The sequence below is a fragment of the Danio rerio genome, chromosome 21 (assembly GCF_049306965.1).
Source record: "Danio rerio strain Tuebingen ecotype United States chromosome 21, GRCz12tu, whole genome shotgun sequence".
Taxonomy (NCBI): Eukaryota; Metazoa; Chordata; class Actinopteri; order Cypriniformes; family Danionidae; genus Danio; species Danio rerio.
The window spans coordinates 22,801,410-22,810,131 of record NC_133196.1 but is presented as its reverse complement, the minus strand read 5'-3'; the positions used below and the strand labels follow the sequence as shown (position 1 = coordinate 22,810,131).

General features: G+C 36.6%; 1 long non-coding RNA gene across 1 annotated transcript; it reads right to left on the bottom strand.

Annotated features, from left to right (window-relative positions):
- Positions 1 to 4,425: 4,425 nt before the first annotated feature.
- Positions 4,426 to 8,584, bottom strand: si:ch211-191j22.3. The gene is given in 3 exon segments (NR_131904.1): positions 4,426 to 5,002; positions 8,092 to 8,223; positions 8,401 to 8,584. It is a non-coding gene; the product is annotated as a si:ch211-191j22.3 (long non-coding RNA).
- Between the last annotated feature and the right edge of the window lie 138 nt (positions 8,585 to 8,722).

Here is an 8,722-nt window from a genome sequence, read left to right as displayed (position 1 = left end):
TAAACACAGTAAATATAATAAAAAATATCAGAAAATACACATCATTTTTAGGATAATGTTGTATAGAGGTTAGAAGTAATAATAAAAAAAAAACACACAGCAAGGCAGAGAAAAAACCTTGGCAATTTTGAGAATGGAGATTATTTAATTAATGTTAAAAATTTATTTAATTAATGTTAGAAATACAATTAAATATTTATAGCCTATAAAATACTAGTGAGTTCTAAACACCAACTGTTAAGCCCTATCCATAAGAAAGTTGTGCAATAGTTGCTGAGCATTTCAGATAAAATGACATATTTTATAAGGTTTAGCGTTTGGATATATTTATGCATTAAACAGCCAGTCATAGACAAAAACTGCTTTTGATCCCACTGTGTGAAAGTTGAATTTTCATAGAGATACCAAAGATGGTGACAGTCAATGATTTAGATACTCTCAAAAAATGCTTGTTTTAACCCAAGTTGAAGTTTATTGAATGTTCTTGCTCTACTGATAGGTCTTCTTACCATGACATGTTTGTCAGTTTATAGGATATTATGGGGTTTTAGTATTTATGTTTTTTCCTGACATAATCTGCACACACCAACCACTTTATTGGGTACACATTACTAGTACCGGGTTGGACCCACTTTTGCCTTCAGAACTGCCTTAATCTTTCGTGGCATATATTTGACAAGGTACTGGAAGTATTCCTCAGAGATTTTGGTCCATATTGACGTGATAGCATCACGCAGTTGCTGCGTATTTATCAGATTTATCTATTGGATTGAGATCTGGTGACTGTGAAGGCCATGTAAGTACAGTGAACTTATTGTCATGTTTAAGAAACCAGTCTGAGATAATTCACGCTTTATGACATGGCACACTATCCTGCTGGAAGTAGCCATCAGAAGATGGGTACACCGTGGTCATAAAGCAATGGACATCAACAGCATCAATACTCTGGTAGGTTGTGGCTTTGATTTGACGCTCATTTGGTATTAATGAGCTCAAAGTGTGCCAAGAAAATATCCCCCACACCATTACACTACTACCAGCAGCCTGAACTATTGATACAGCAGGATTGATCCATGCTTTCATGATGCTGATGCCAAATTTTGACCCTACCAATCAAATGTTGCAGCAGAAATTAAGAGTCATCTGACCAGACAAATGTTTTTTCAATCTTCTATTGTCCAATTTTGGTGAGCCTGTGTGAATTGTAGCCTGTTTCCTATTTTTAGCTGACAAGGGTGGCACCCGGTGTTGTCTTATGCTGCTGTAGCCCATCCGCCTCAAGGTTGGACGTGTTGAGCGTTCAGAGATGCTCTTGTGCATACCTCAGTTGTAACTAATGGTTATTTGAGTTACTGTTGCCTTTCTATCAGCTCAAACCAGTCTGGCCATTCTCCTCTAACCTCTGGCATCAACAAGGCATTTGCGCCCACACTTCAGACCATACTCTGTAAACCCTAGAGTTGGTTGTGCATGAAAATCCCAGTTGATCAGCAGTTTTTGAAATACTCAGACCAGCCCGTCTGGCACCAACAACCATGCCATGTTCAAAGTCACTTAAATCACCTTTCTTCATCATTCTGATGCTCGGTTTGAACTGCAGCAGATCGTCTTGACCATGTCTACATGCCTATATGCACTAAGTTGCTGCCATGTGATTGGTTGAGGAAATTTGCGTTAACAAGCAGTTGCACAGGTACCTATTAAAGAAGCCAGTGAGTGTAAAAGAGAATAGAACAAACTTGTATTACAGCTGATTCTGTCCTACTCATTTAGCAAATTATGCCAAAAGCTTTACATAATTAACCAAATTCATTTTTGACAGAATCAAAAGTCTTATCATTTATTGTTGACATATTGCCTGAACAATATGCATGTTATAACCATTTTCTAAAATTGATACCCATGTGTCACTTTTTTCCAACTTGCTTCATATCATACTGTAAAACATACAAACATGGTAGTCTTATTAATACTAGTTCATTCAGTGGTTCTGGTCAGTTAACAGAGGTAAATGTCAGTGATTCATTTTTATGCCGAAAAAAATTGTTAAAACACTATATTTGAGTAAGTCCAGACCAGACTTGGCACTTGGCTGTCTTGTTAGGCTGCTCCAGTTTTTGAGACACACTCAGAGAGACGTATTGATGATTACTGTGATTTACTTAGATTTCAGACACCATGCCCTCAAACCGTATAATCTTCATAGAGGTGACATGGATATTTGAAGACTTGATTTGCATTCATTTCCACTGACGTAAACTGAAAATGTTTTATGAATCAACAGCTGATGATATGAAGCGGGTTCATATATCTGCATAATAATATACATTTTTAATCACCTGCTTCCTGTTATTCATAAGGCCAAAAGTCAATACGCACACACATTTTGGTAGCTCCGTAACAGTACTAGTAATGGCATTTTAGTGCAATTTATGGTCATTTATATTTAAGTACTGTCATGATAAATACCTAAACACTCACAATCGCCCTCTCCTCTATCCGATTACAATCATCTCCCAGAAAATTCAAGGACATTTCAACAAGGGTGATTTAAAAGCTCCAAACAACTGACAGACCGCTATTTCCTTGTTGCTTTACCGACATTAAAATATCACTTTGTTTGATGTTGACAGACGAAAATATAGCCGTGGTACTCTCTTTCTATTGTGCGATGTGCTCAGATGGCTGAGACGACATTGCTTTGTTCTCTCTGACCAGCCCACCCTTGCCTTTCATCTTGTCTGCCAGCTCACAAGACTGTATTCCCCATCATTAGAGTACTGGTCATTGCTTGTAAGTGCCCAGGTGCGCTGGAGACAGACACACAAGCGCTATATCAAAAGAATGAGGGGTATTTTATTCATAAACTTTGTCCTCATCAGGAAGACAAGTGTTTGGGCAACTGCCGCCGCAAGACAGCAAAAAGCCATGTCTTGCGCTCGTATTATTCCAAAAGCAGCGGTGCTAATCATGGGTTTTGCTTGTCTGAGTGCTACACTGTCTTTAAAGTCATCAAGAGATCTGAGAAGTGTGATCTGCATAATGTAATTCATCACAGGTGCTGCGTGATGAATGTAGTGATAGCCCAAAGCTCATTATGGAGTCTGTCTCTTTTCTCTTCGTCCTCCTCACTGTTCTCTTTGTCGACTACGTGTTAAAATCAGCACTCTAAAATGTGGTCTTCACACTACTGTAAATGAATGAGTCTTTGTTTGGCGTTATATACATGTATAATGATGACAAACACAAGACATGGTCACGTATGATCACTTTTGTTTCAGTTTAAATTTAAATTGCAAGTTTTAAAAGGACATTTCACCCATAATTGCCAGTTCTGTCATCATTTAGTCTCCCTTGACTTGTTCCAAACCATTTTGGAACAAATTTCTAATCAATCCAATTACATGCATTACATGATTTTCATGCACAACCATCTCTAGGGTTTACAGAGTATGGTCCGAACTGTGGGCGCAAATACCTTTTTGATGCCAGAGGTTAGAGGAGAATGGCCAGACTGGTTCGAGCTGATAGAAAGGCAACAGTAACTCAAATAACCACTCGTTACAACCAAGGTATGCACAAGAGCATCTCTGAAGGCACAACACGTCCAACCTTGAGGCGGATGGGCTACAGCAGCAGAATAAAACACTAGAATTCACTCCTGTCAGCTATGAAAAGGAAAAGAAAAGACTACAAGGCTTGGCTCACCAAAATTGGCCGAGAGAAGATTGGAAAAACGTTGCCTGGTCTGATGAGTCTCGATTTCTTCTGCGACATTCGGATGGTAGGGTCAGAATTTGGCATTAACAACATGAAAACATGGATCCATCCTGCTGTATCAACTGTTTAGGCTGGTGGTGTAATTGTGTGAGGGATATTTTCTTGGCACACTTTGGGCTCATTAAGACCAATTGAGCATCGTGTCAACACCACAGCCTATCTGAGTGTTGTTGCTGACCATGTCCATCCCTTTATGACCACAGTGTACCCATATTCTGATGGCTACTTCCAGCAGGATAATGCACCATGTCATAAAGCGAAAATCTTCTCAGACTGGTTTCTTGATAATGACAATGAGTTCACTGCACTTATATGGCCTCCACAGTCACCAGAGTCAATCCGATTCGCATCATGGATGTGCAGCCAACAAATCTACAGCAACTGCATGATTCTATCATGTCAACTTGGACCAAAATTTTTGAGTAATATGTCCAGTATCTTGTTGAATCTGTGCCACGAAGGATTAAGGCAGTTCTGAAGGCAAAAGGGGGTCCAACCCCCAACTAGTGAGGTGTACCTAATAAAGTGGCGTGTAAATATAAGAGACTTACATTTTCACTCACACTTTGGTTTTTGTAATTCAATTCTTTTAGTTTATGGTTTAAAAAAGTACAAACTAGCATTAAAAATAAATTCTCAAGAAGTTTAATTTTGAATAAACATAAAATTGACTACATAAGAATCTTTGAGGTGCGCAGTTTACGTTGTTCAACAAAACATCAAAGCATCATCAAGTTATGTTTACCACAGACAAAAAAACAGGAAAACTTCAAACAGCATCACAGCTGCAGCACTTTATCTCTGTATTGTTACAGTCCTTAATGTACAATCTGTAAAATAAAATAAAAAATCTCATTAAGAGTAAATTCAGCATTACAATACATACACCATTAAAAAATGTTGCCCATAAAATATCTGTTTATGACTATTTTGAATAAAATAAAATAAAAATTGCATAGTAAACAAATTAGATAAAGCTCAACAGATACATGTATCAATATACAAAAAGAAAAAGGTAGAAAAAAGAAAAGCAGCGATATAGTCTGGTCAGTAAAGAAGAGTGAAGGTCAGTGCTGTGGTGACGTGTTCACTGAGTGTTTTAGAGAGCCTGCACTCTAGAGGCAAACAGCAGCACGTTCTTCTCAACCTCAGCGTTGAGCTCTCGCTGGGAAGCCCTGGGATTTTTCTTCACATAGTCTGCAACACTCTGAATGCACTCCATCTGTGGAAACACGTCATGATTGTGTGAGTCTGGTCTACAATGTGTTCTGATACTCCGTGATAGAGTTGATGGATTAGACTGTGTGGTGTAGAAATCGCAATAATAATGAACAAGTGATTTCAACATGAATTAAAGAATCATGTACAATTCAGTACAGTGAGTATATAAAACAACACAATTATTTTACACCTTTTTTAATTGTATTATGGGACATTCACATACTGCTCTATCTTGTTGAAACTTTTTTCAACAATTTGTGATTTGTATTATTTTTATTTGTCTGATACAGAATATTGCCTAGGTCAGAATTGTGTATTAATACCAAAAAAAGGTTTTGAGCTGCCACTATTTGTTCTGATGTTGTACAGATTTATTTAATTCATTAATTTTCCTTCGGCGTAGTTCCTTTATTAATCCAGGGTCGCCACAGCAAAATAACCCACCAACTTATCCAGCCTATGTTTTACACAGCGGATTCCATTCAGTGAACACATTTTTGTAAAATGAATTAAATATTCGACCTGTAGTAAATTATAAAGTAATAAGTGATTTCACAGATAAGTAAAAAAATATAAAAACGATAAAGATTGACAGTAAAATTGACAATCAGTATTTTAGGGTTGTATGCAGGGTATCCGCTGGCTTTTAAAAAGTCTTAAATCTACTGAAATGTTGGGTTGTAGATCTTAAATCTTTTTTTGTTTTGTTTTTCTTTTTTTAGTTTTTTTTACTTAACTTTTCTTTGTTCATGTATAGCTACCCCATTTGGCCATTAACACCAATGCAATCACCAACAAATTCAAGTGATATCTCGGTAAAACGTTTAACTTTTTATTTAACAATAGCATTTAATAACTTTCCTTATAACAGTAACATTTGTTTAAAAGTTCTCCATTTAGTACAGGGGATACTGACCTGATCTAGACTTTTCATTGTTAAATTATTATTATTGTATTATTAAATGTATTCAATTATAATTATTTTTAAAGGGCAAATGAAAATATTTTTTCCAAATAAGATATTCAAATAAAATCTTTAGCATTTACTCCTGTATAAGTCAAAATTTTTATTCATAATGGTCTTAAAATGTCTTTAAAGGTCTTCAATTTAACTTGGTGAAACCTGCAGAACCCCTGTTTATGATATGTCATAAAATGATACTTGTGCTGAATCTTGTACTGCAATTACTGACTTTGTAATATGTGTCTTCTGTAATAGGGATGGGAAGATTAACCGATATGTATCGATACGCGGTCATGCGCGTGCACGATGCGAGTGCATCGGTTGAGCAGCAGAGGATGAATGAAATTTTGGAAGCAAATCGAGATGCATCGGTTTTTGCGAGATGCATCGATTTTTCCGAGATACAGCTTATATTTTTAATATAGAATGTATTTTTTATTTATTAACAAGTGTTGTCAACCTGTTTTTGGCGCATAATTTAATCGACCTACATAAAGTAAGCCTTAGCAACGGATTTGCGGATGTGCACACTTACACTACAACTATCAGGTGTGCGGATGAAGCTAGTGGAGCGCCCTCAGAAAGCGCGAGAAGCAAAACAAACATTTTATTCCCCACTGAGTTTTAAATCTAAAGTATGGCAAGCAACATTATGGATTTAAGAATGGACGACATGACAGGACAGATGCAATTTTATTTTTATTCAAAATGTGCCGCGCGTCTGTAAAATACGCGGGCAGTACGACTAATCTGAAATCTCACTTGAAGCAGCGCCACGGTGTTGTTGTGAAAGCATCTTCCAGTGTTTCTGCATCCCCGGCTTTCGCACTGCTTCAACCAGCTCCAAAAGTGGTGAGAAAAGCATTGCAAGTTTTTTTTCCATGCGCAACAGTTCTGCTCGCTCTACGCCAATAACGAATGCTATTGCATTGTTCATCTGCAAAGATATTCAGCCTAGTGTCACGGAGAACGAAGGTTTTAAACACCTCCTCCTGTTATTTTTTATTTAATTATAATAATAATAATATTTATAATAATAATGATAAAAATAATTGGGTGTCACGGTGGCACAGTGGGTAGTTTGACCACCTCACAGCAAGAAGATTGCTGGTTTGTTATATTTTTATCAGCCTGTTGTTTACAGTGACAGTGATGTTTCAAAGCAGCATAACACTGCTAGTTCACAACCTTAAGTTTTGAATATTCAGTGGCAAAATATATCTTTGTAAAACTTGTTTTCATAGTTGAAAAGTTAAATCACAATTCTTGTTGAGCAATGCTAAATTTATTTATGTTGAAAGAGTGCAAATATATACATATTTTTTTAATATATATTGCACTTATACATTCTGTTTATCTTGAAAATACTTAAATAATATGTGCTATATGTTCTAAAATGGCCCTCTACTGTAAACTGACACTCTGGCTCTGAGAGAAGAGCCAGTTTGTAAAAAAAAGTCTTGGTTTTGCTTGGTTTATAAATAATCAAACTCATTCAATGGCACAGCATCCTCTTTCACATCATCTCATAAACTTGATCTAATTAGTTAGTGCTGAAATATCGCATCGTATCGTGATATGGGTGTGAATCGTATCGTGTTGCATCGCAATATGTCACAAATGTATCGCGAATATATCGGATCGTATTCTTTGTATCGAGATGCGTATCGGATCGGCATTATAGCTTAGATGCCCAACCCTATTCTGTAAATCGTGGTAAAGATGAAGGACAGTCCTTTCAGCTGTATCACGTTTTATTGATTTTTTTACTAAATAAAAGCCGTTTTATTCTGTAATGACATGTGAAAAGTGCTTTACAAATAAACGAATAAAAATAGCTAAAGTAAAAAAAAATCACTATCAGTGATAGTGTTCACTTGTAATTTACATTAACTTTTAACTAACAACCTTTAATAGCAACACTTTAAAAAGCAGTTTAATTAACAATTAAACATTTTTCAAACATTCTCAAAAGCGTAAGAAAATAATCTGTCATGATTTCTGGCTTGTGGGTTACAAGAAGTTAGTTACCCTTGCCTAGGCTCAACATCAAATCACTTTACAATCACAGTAAATTTTAGCAAGACACCAGTAAAAAGCAAATGCATCAGTTCTAAGGTTCTTACCCTGTAAGCATCTATTCTGCTTTGCCCAGAGAGTCTGTCCAGCAGCTCCCGGCCGACCTGCAGCCCGGTGACCGCAGTGAGAAAATCCTTACACTGGACACTGTCGCTCTTCAGCCAGCCGAGCAGAGCCAGCTGAAACCAACAAATGCGTCGGTTTCAACATATCAGAGAATTATTTGGTAGAATTATGAAGCGTACTTTTAAAAAAGTACGATATTGTGATTTTAATGATATTATGTTATTGATTTTATATGATACACGATGCTTTATATGCTGAATTATTTTGAACAGTACATCTGTTTGACTCACCTGCTGAATTAACTGAGCATCTGTCATCCCGTTTGACTCCGCCATAATAACGCACTTCTTAATAATAAAAAGAAATGCAGTAACGTTACGTGGTAATTAAGGTATATTAAACAGTTCAGTTAAATTTTAGCGTATTAGCTCCGCTGCCACCGCTCGCACAATCTTCCTGTTTACACTGAAGTTTGTTCTTGTTCCGCAAGGAAAAAAACAACACATTTCGCAATTGCGCCCACTAACGGACTGGCTAGTCATTACTCGAGGTTTCTCTACTACGTCAAAGTGTAACAAATATAGGCTATATTCATTAATATAAACAAGTTTT